Genomic DNA, 10,838 nt, shown 5'->3' with positions numbered 1-10,838 from the left:
TTGTCCTAAATTTTACTCTATAGGCTTCAGGAACAAGCTCATAGGCCTTAAGAATCAAGCTCTTAACTACATCATAATTATCAGATTGATCCTGAGGCAAAGATGCATAAGTTACTTGAGCTTTACCGGTGAGAACAGTTTGAAGGAGTACTGGCCAATTCTGTTTGGGCCAATTAAAACCTGTAGCTACCCTCTCAAACAACTGAAAATACTTTGTTAAATCAGATTCATTAAAAGGAGGGACAAGTTTAACATTTTTAGCCACATCAAAATCATCATAGCTAGATGATCCAGTTCCACCTTGTTTCATGCGATACTCATGGTCTGCCTGAATCCTGGCAAGTTCAATTTGTGCCTGTATCTGTGCCTCCTGAATACGAGCCTGAGACTCCGCCTCCTTACCATTTGCCTGAAATTCAGCTTCTTTAGCACGAGCCTCCTGCAGAGCTAGCTGTAACTTAGCTAATTCAATCTGCGTTTGCTCATTTGGAGGAGTTACATTAAACAAGCTTTTATTAATCATGCCAACAATTTGATCTTTAGAATGATGAGAGTGAACTGCAATTCCCAATTGTTGAGCAACAAGCTTAAGTTCATTCTTTGTTCTGTTTTCTATATCACACACTGTTTGCACATTTGACAAAAAATCTTTGGCTTCATCAAGTGTAGTAATAGTAGACATAATTAATAAGTAACAGTCACAAAATATCAAGCAATATCCTTATGATAATATCCTGAATATCCTGATATGAGGTCGCCAAATTTATGTTACGGAACAGAGAAAGATAACGTACACTTTAAGTGAGAATACTAAGAGTCACTACTGTCCCACGTAGAAGTTCCAAGGTTCAAAACAAAAGAGTTAGGTAAAATTACAAGTTAAAGTTTAATGCTCAAACTAACAACAAAACATTCAGGACTCCTTCTAAGGATAATGTGTAATGGCAAATAAACAGGTTAAATATATGGTTAACTGCAATAGCCTCTATTAACACGAAATTAGCAAGAGTAAATTTATCTAAGTCCCAGCCCTGATAAAATGAGATACCAGATAATACTCAGTGAATGCCAGATAAAATTATTACAAAAAGATACAAACTATTATCAAAAATGACTGATATAAAACTCTACATCAATCCTACAAATCTCACTGAGGCCCTAAGAATTAACCTTATGCTACACAGTACAAGAAAAAATACAACAGTTATACTCAAATTACACACAGCTGCTAGATGTTTGGAGATTTCTTGAGCACTCACAGCAATAATAATATCTGTACAGGGGAGGACAGAGGAATGTGAACAAAATGAGGAGCAGATCTTAAGTGGCAATGATGCAGAGACTGGAGGCTCATTATATAGGGGCCAGAGAAGGAGCTTGATACAATCTTGTAAGAAAGGACGCGCAAATGAAGCCATGTGGGACAAAGAGCTGGAAAATCCTGCTCTCCAACAAAAGAAAGGGACGACTTACTCTACTACTAACGGTAGAAGGGGGGGACTGAGAGCAAGAGGAACACGCTCGTGATCAAACATGCAGCAATCTGTGCGTTAAAAATTACAGGATGATGAAATCATAGGCTATGTAACAATATATATATATATATATATATATATATATATATATATATATATATATATATATATATATATATTATATATATTGTATCTGTTTCATTATGGTAAATTAAGTCTTGCTACACAGCAGGAACCCAGCAGAGCGAGGAGAGAACCAGCTAAGAGCTTAGGAAAGGGAGCGGAGATTGCGGAGGTGGGGGAGGAGCTGGAAGTGGGGGAGGGGGGTAGAAGAGGGACAGCAGCAGACGATGAGTGATGCATAGATGAAGTGATGCTGTGTGTTGTTACTGTTTGTGACCTACTTACCGTAATGAAAATGTTGCTTTTACTGCTATGTATTTTCTACGACCTACTAATGGATTAATAATGTTGAGGGAACTTTCACCATCCCGCGAAAAGAAGCAAACTTGAAAGAAAATTCCATGTAAAAAATGAAAAACAGTACTGTATGTATTTATGGAGAAGTAAACAATGCTTCTGGCCCAGCCAGGGATCAAATGTTGTTTACTTCTCCCCAAATATACAATATTGTTTTTGTTTTTTACGTTGAGAATTTTCTTTCAAATAAATATTGTTTACTTTTTAAGTTTAGAGTAGCATAACTTCCCCAGATGGAGTAGACTTTCTCAAAGTCCAGAAACGTAACCCCCAATATTACCATTGTTTCCTTATGGGAAAATTATGTTTAAATAACGCATTTTTAGATAACGCGACCTACTCCAGGAACATAACCCTCTTGCGTTATTTGAGAAGTTACTGTATATATATATATATATATATATATATATATATATATATATATATATATATATATATATATATATATATATATATATATGGAAGAAATAACCACAGAGAAATAGAAAAGGAGCGACAGTGAGTACTTTCGTATACTACATCTTCAGACAGAGTGAGACAGAAACGTAAAGGGTAGAGGTCAGCTTTATGTACACAAGCAGCAGGGAGTGGCACACAGAACAAAGGATGACCTGAATTTTTACCTGCGACTTAACTTATGGTCACATGCAGCAGGGGAGTGGCACAAAGGATGACCTGAATCTAAAAATGGGCGATGCAGAACCAATAGGTACATTTTTTTTTCCTTAGGGATGCACCTGACAAGAAGGGAGGAGGGAGGGGGAGGAGGAGGGGAAGGGGGAAGGGGAGAGGGAAGAGGAGGAGGAGGGGATAAAATACTGTGGCTAATAACTTAAGACCTAGAGAATTAATGCTAGGTGTGTCCCACATAGGTGTGAGCTACACTATCAGAGGCTTAACCAGGGGAACAATCAGTTTGTTAGTCTGGGGGATACTGCTTTAAAAATTAATTCAGTTAACACTTTATCACGCTTAAAATGACCGTAGCTCATACGTTTACATTCTTTCCATATGTGCCAGAAATTAGAGCAAGATTCTATTACATTCCTTTCATCTAAGCTTTTTAATCTTGCTAGATTCTTAGAGGCCTGCCCAGTCAATATGGTGATCACTGGGATGCTTTGTGCTGAAATAAACCACTACTCTGTTTGAGCTTGTCCCTTACACTGTATTTATGGTGTGAGATTCTAGTTTCCAAATCGTTTTAAGATTGTCTCACCTATCTATCTATCTATAGCCCGGCGCCCCTAATCCCACGCAAAGGGTGGCCGCATAGACAAAACGCCTCCAAGTTACTCTGTCACCCACCATGGGCTGACTACCCCTCCCCCAACTCATCTCCCCTCCCTCATGTACCTCTCAACTCTATCCCTCCACACTCGTCCTTGGTCTACCCCTCCCCTCCCTCCACCTCACCTACATATACCCTCTTAGTCAGTCTTTCATTTCTCCATTTCTCTCCCACATGTCCAAAACCCACCTCCAGTGTATTTCTCCCTAATCTTCTCAACCCGCATCCATATCCACCCCCACAACGTTCCTTCACTTACTTTCTATTCGTCCAAACCCTGTCCCTCCCATGTCACTCCCACATGCTCCTCTCAAGTTGCTCATTTCCACTGCTCTCACTCTTGTCTTGTTCCTCTCTTGCAAGGTCTACGCCTCGCTTCCATACGTCAGGAGTAGGGATCCACCAATACTATCGTGCAGTGACTCTCTTAACACTCACCTCCCTATTTCTCATCACTGCTTTCCAGTGAACCAAGAACCTTCCTTCCCTGCTGTACCCACTTTCTCTTCACGCACTTCCAACCCCTAAAGTTCCATCCTTGTTCATCACACTACCCAAGTACTTGAATGCACTCACATTTTCCATATATCCTCACCATCCAACCTCACTGTACATTCTGTAACTTCATTCCTCTCAAACACCATAACTTTACTCTTCTTGTTTACATTAACTTTCAGATTCCTCTTCCTACACACTGTCCCAAATTCATTCACCAAACCTTGCAACTCCCATTCATCCTCACTCCAACAATACTGTATCATCAGCAAAACAGCAACACCGGAATCTTCCAAATCTCACCCTTAGTCTCATTAGGGCCACCCCTGCACATCCACTGCCCTACCTGTGCACCTCTTCTATAAACCCTATCCATAGTATATATTAAACAGCCATGGAGACATTACACAACCGTGTTTCAGTCCCACATTGAGATCAAAGAACTCACTCAGCCCACCATCCCACTCGCACCGTAGCCCTAGCTCCTTCGTACATACTCTTTCCACAGCACTCAACAATTTCCCCTCCACTCCCATATATTCTTAATACTCACCATACCTTGCCTGTCTATTCTGCCATAAGCTTTCTCCAAGTCCCATAAAAGGCAGCATACGCTTTCTTTCCCTTCTCTAGATACTTCTCCACTAAAAATCTTAGAACAAATACTGTATCTAATCTTTTTGCACACCCTTTTCCCTTCCCTAAATTCCCCTTTGTTCTTTACTCAGCCCAACTAGCTCTTTGTCATATGCCTAACCCTATCAATGAGTATTCTACAATATATTTTACCAGTCACACTAAGAAGGCAAATAACCCCTATGGTTTACCCACACTTCTCTCTCCCCTTTTCCTTTGTAAAAGGAACAATTATACCTAATTTCCAGTCCTCTGGAACCCCTTCCCTCTTCCCAAGCCAATCTACACAACTTCCATATCCACTCCACAACAATCTCACCCCCATACCTCAGCATTTCTACCCACACACTCACATCCAATTTCTGAGGCCTTTCCCCATCTTTATCTTCTTCATTGCTTCCCTAGTACTTCCTGCCTTACTGATTCTCTTCCTCCCCTCCTCTCATCTCTCTTCTTCTCCCAACCATTCCCCAACCACTTATACTTGCACTGCTCTCTCTCTACATTCAACAAATCCTCAAAGTGCTCCTTCCATCTCCTCAATTTTTTTCTTCTCCACCAACAATCTGTTATTCCTATCTTTCACTCCCCTACTATTTCCCCTTTCTTCACACTGCCTTAGTTTCTTTACCTCCTTCCAAAACAATTTCTTACTCTCCCTCCATTTCACACTCAGATTCCTCCCAAATTCTTAATCCACATTCTTCTTGCTCTCCTTCACCAGCCTTTTCACCTCCCTTCTCCTGCTCACATATACCTCTCTCTTTCTCTCTCTCATCTTCTCCCCTACCTCTTTTGACTTCGCTAGCCATTCACTATATGCCTTCTTCTTTTTGTTCCACAGCTCGTTTCACCTCATCATTCCACCATGCTGTCGCTTGCACACCTGCTTGCATCTCCTCCTCACTCCACAAACCATCTCACACGCTGCGCCCTATCTCTTCCGTGAATATCTTACATACGTCTTCCACCACACTTCCATCTGCTCTAGTTCCATACCTTCCAATCTTTTCTTCCACTATGCTCTTATACTCTGCCATTTTGCTCACTATCTTTCAACTTCCTCCACTCTTCTCACAGGAGCTGTTTCCTTCTGTCTTCCTTTCTTCGTCTCTTCAACCATTTTCTTTGCAACTTTTACCTTGGCCATCACTAAGTGATGGTCCGAGACCTCCATTCCCCCTACCCTGTCCACACTCTTGCATCCAACATTTGTGCTTCTCATTCGCTCATCCACACACACGTAGTCTATCATTGCCTTTTTGTTTTTCAACCAGGTTCACCATCCATCCCTCCCTCATTACTCTCCATGTACACCGGTGGATCATCTAATGCCAAAGAAAGTAGGTGTTAGCTACTGCCAACCCCTCACCAGCACAGATGTCCACCAAAAGCACTACCATTCCCATCTACTTCAGCTGGTACACCCCACTGACCAACCACTCCATCCACTCCGTACATTCCCAACTTTGTCATTTCATGTCTCCAATCAAAAGCACTCTCTGGCTCTCAAATTTGCCCATACATGCTTCTACACACGCCCAAAACTCATCTTTCACTCTTGGCACTCCGGTCTTCTCTGTTGGCACATACGCACATCCAGTACAATCGCCCACGCTTGTAAACCCTATTTTCATCCTCACTGCCTGATACAATCCCTTGCACCCACTGTTCCATACTCTCTTATATTCTCCTTTCCACTTCTTGCATATCATCAGACATACCCCCTCTCTTGCCTTTCTCATTCTCATTAACTCCCGCACATATACCCTAAACCATATTCCCACTCTCTCACCCTTTTGCCTTACCATTTAGTTTTGTCCAATCTACATATATCCACTCTTGCATCCTCGAGCACCTGGAACAATCTCTCTTTCACTTCATCATTCACTCATCTCACATTCCATGTCTCCACCCCTCAGAATGTCCTTTGTCCATTCCTTAGTCAAGTCAACGTATGGTCCCTCCCTGGTCTGAGGTGCTTTATTTCCCCTTGTTTAGTTAGTTCTTTTTACGGGGTGGGGCACTAACCCACAACCAACCCCTTTTAGTCGCCTCGTACGACAAGCATGGATACTGGAGGAGTATTCTTGGAAACCCCCCTACCCTCAGGAGGGGTAACCCCTAATATTACCATTGTTCCTTATGGGCAAATTATGGATTAAATAACGCGTTTTTAGATAACACGAGCTCTCCAGGAACATAACTCTCGCGTTATTTGAGAAGTTAATATATATATATATATATATATATACATATATATATATATATATATATATATATATATATATATATTTACACACACACACACAAACACACACACACACACACACAACCGAAATATCGTAAACCCGAAATTAAGGTTTAAAATGGGAAAAACGGATGCGTTCCTGGACTCGTGTATAAGGATCCCAAGACCCATACTAAGTGATCTAATATGCAGTAATGACTAATGATGTTTTATGTATTGTAGTCATACTTGTCTCCCCAGCTTTCTTAATGTTGACAGCATGCTTTATAAAAGTCAATACAATCGACTGTGAAAGACTTACGGAATGAGCAATGGAGTTTCTACCCTCACCCTGCTTCGTGCCGCTTCACAATATTAAGCTTAGACTCCCAGGGTTAAGGACGTTTCTTGCTTTCTTTGGGCTTCATATCACTAGCACCAGATGTTGCCAGGGCGTTTACAAGACATCACGGTGAGTGGCAAGAGAGGGGTGCAAATATGAAGAACAGGAAAAATAGTAATATCCTGGGCACTGATGCACACAATCGCACAAAGGTTTTATGCTGAACAAGCACGCGGGTGAGACTGGCAAAAGCACGGGAAACTGTGTGGAGCAGGGGAGGGTATGCCACACAACTCTCAGCTGATCCGCCTGTGAGCGCAGGATTTCCACATGCCCAATCATAAATGTGAGGGAGCTCAGTCGTAAAATGAACACTTGGTACTAAAGAAGAGGGATCAGCAGTAAATACGAAATTATCATAAAAAAATACAGTTAGTAAAAGCGAGGGGAGACCTGTATATATATATATATATATATATATATATATATATATATATATATATATATATATATATATATATATATATATATATATATATATGTTACATAGCCTATGATTTCATTATCCTTTGTGTAATTCTAACGTACAGTATGCTGCATGTTTGATCACGAGCTTGTTTTTACCTCACTCCCCCCCTCCTCACTTATAGTAGAGTAAGTCGTTTCTTTCTGTTGTTCAGGAGCAGGAGTGTCAACTCTTTGTCCCCTGTGAGCTTCATTTGCGCGTCCTTTTTATACAAATTGTATCAAGCTCTGCCGGGCCTCCTATATAATGAGCTCAGTCTCTGCATTAATTTGCCACTTAGATCTACTCAGTTTTGTTCACATCTCTCTGTCCTCCACTGTACAGTCGTTATTATTGTGAGTGCTCAGGAAGTCTCCAACCATCTAGCAGCTGTGTAATTCTTGAAGGTATAACTGTTACTGCATTTTTTCTCGGGTACTGTGTAATGCGTAAGGTGTTAATTCTTAGGCCTAGTAAGGTTTTAGTAGTGATTCATGTGTTTTGGGTGTCAGTCCTTATTAATAATATTTTGTATCTGTAATAATATATCTTGCATTCACTGAGTATTATCTGGTATTCTCATTTTTATCAGGGCTGACTTAGATAAATTTACTCATGCTAATTTCGTGTTAAGTGAGGCTATTGCAGTTAACCATATATATTTAACCAATTTTTTGCCATTACATTATCCTTATGAGTCCCCTGAATGTTTTGTTGAGTTAGTTTAGAGCATTAAACTTTTAACTTGTAATTTTACCCTAATTCTTTTTGTTTTGAACCTGGAACTTTACGGGACGGTAGTGATTTTTAGTATTCTCACTTAAAGTGTACATTATCTTTCAAACTGTTCCGTAACATAAATTTGGCGACCTCTTATCAGGATATTCAGGATAATTATCATAAGGATATTGCTTGATATTTTGTGACTGTGATTTATTGATGATGTATACTATTACTACTCTTGATGAAGCCAAAAAAGATTTTTTGTCAAATGTGCAAACAGTGTGTGATGTAGAAAACAGAACAAAGAGAATGAACTTTAAGCTTTGTTGCTCCAACAATTGGGAATTTCAGGTCACTCTCATCATTCTAAAGATCAAAATTGTTGGCATGATTAATAAAAGCTTGTTTACATGTAACTCCTCCCAGATGAGGCAAATGCCAGATTGAAATAGCCAAGTTACAGCTAATAGCTCTGCAGGAAGCCCGTGTTAAGGAAAGCTGAGTTTTCCAGGCTCGATGCTAAGGAGGCTGAGTCTCAGCCTAAGGAGGCGGAGTCTCAGGCTCGTATTCAAGAGGCTGAATTTCAGGCAAATGCTCGTATTCAGGAGGCACAGGCACAGGCTCAGGCACAAATTGAACTTGCTAGGATTCAGGCAGACCATGAGTATCGCATGAAACAAATGGAACTGGATCATGTAGCTCTGATGATTTTGATGTGGCTAAAAATGTTACTTTGTCCCTCCTTTTAATGAATCTGATTTAACAAAGTATTTTCAGTTGTTTGAGAGGGTAGCTACAGGTTTCATTAATTTGGCTCCAAAAAGTATTGTGCCAGTACTCCTTCAGACTGTTCTCACCAAAGGTAAAGCTCAAGTAACTTATGCATCTTTGCCTCTAGGATCAATCTGATAATTATGATGTAGTTAAAGAGCTTGATTCTTAAGGCCTATGAGCTTGTTCCACAAGAAGCTTATAGAGTTAAAATTTAGGACAACTTAGTAAGCAAGATAAGCAATCCCATTTTGAGTATGCAAAAAATCAAAAGAAGATCTGTTAGAGCAGTGGTTAAATTCTAAGAATGTGGGTTCTGATTTTGACAAATTTAAGCAGATGATTTTTTTAACTGGAGGACTTCAAAAGGTGTATTAATAATGATGTAAGCCTATATCTTGATCAGAAAAAGAATAGATAATTTGTCTGATGCTGCAGCTTTGCAAAAGCTGATGAATATGTTCTCACTCACAAGAGATATTCCCTAGAGAAAAAGGAAGAAGCTGAGAGTAAAGTAACGTTCCCCTATACTCAGAGTACAGGTAACAGGAAAGAGAATAAAAATGATGTTTCTCAGGAAGTAAATACCAGCTTCACCCTCTAGATTTCAAGAAGAAGTAAATGTACTTATTGTAGTAAGCTTGGTCATACTACAGAGAAATGTTTCAGGAGACAGCGTGATGTGAACAAAAAGGAGTCTTTTAAATATTCAGTCAATTGGTCTAACTAGTATCCACCCTTGAGAGTTCCCAGAATTCTTTAACTTGAGTTAACTGAACCTGCTTTGAGGGGTAAATTAAATTCTCATGATGGAGCTCCTCTTTTGCAGGCAGTAACGTGGGTGACACTCTCAAGAGTTCATGTGTCCTAATTTCCTGTCTGATGGTTTTGTCATAGTCCTCTGGACAGTAATGACAGGAAATCAGTTAAAATATATCGTGATACAGGTGCCATGCCAATCCCTTATGCTGACCAATGTTCCTAGGCTCTAATGTTAATTCCTCTGATGAAACTGTAATCTTACAAGGAATGTAGGGAATAATTACTTCTCTGTCCCTCTGTGCAGAGTGAATTTAGAGTCTGGTTTTGTTAATGGTTCCGTTATGGTTGGGTTGGTTGAGACACTCCCAATGTCAGGTGTAACTTTTTCTTACTTGGAAATGATATTGGTGGAAGTCAAGTGTGTCCAGCTCCTCAGTTGTCTAGTGAGCCAAGTGGTCATGCCCAGCCCAGCATTGTGATGTCCCTGATGTGTTCTCTGCATGTGCTGTCACTAAGGGCTAAGTCCTAAAAGTTACTGGTGACTTAGAGGGATAATGATGATGATGATGATGATGATGTTATCCTAGCTTCGGACACCCTTTCTTGCTAATTTGGAACACTCACCAGATGAGGCAGCACCCCATAGTGTTGATAATTTGTCTCAAGTCCAAGAGTTGCTTGAGTTGCACGTTGCTGACCCTGAGTTAGAAAGGTCTAGCTAACTCTGCTTCCAGTGAGGGAAGAGTCAGCTGGTGCTTCTACTTACTTGTTATTATATAAAAGTAAGGAGCACTTATCAGGAAGTGGGAGACCCCCAACAGCATCAGCCGACTGTGAATGGGAGGTTGTACATCAAGTTGTCATCCCTCGTGTTTATGTGAGGCAGGACATCATTCGAGTGGCTCATGATTCCAGTTTGGCAGGACACCTTGGAGTGAGGAAGACTGTGGCACGCATTTTGAAACACTTCTACTTGGCCAGGTATCATCAGGGATGTTTCCTGGTATTGTAAGTCTTGTCACACCCTGTCAAGTTGTGGGGGAAGTGTAATCAGACCGAAAAGGTTGCACCTTCTAGTTCCCATTCCTCCCTTTTGAGGCGCCTTTCACCCGATGTGTTGAGTGGAT

This window comes from Coenobita brevimanus, chromosome 89, assembly GCF_032717465.1.
Source record: "Coenobita brevimanus isolate Jiangsu-jjx chromosome 89, ASM3271746v2, whole genome shotgun sequence".
Taxonomy (NCBI): Eukaryota; Metazoa; Arthropoda; class Malacostraca; order Decapoda; family Coenobitidae; genus Coenobita; species Coenobita brevimanus.
The sequence above is the reverse complement of the archived record's forward strand: the minus strand, read 5'-3'. Positions refer to the sequence as shown.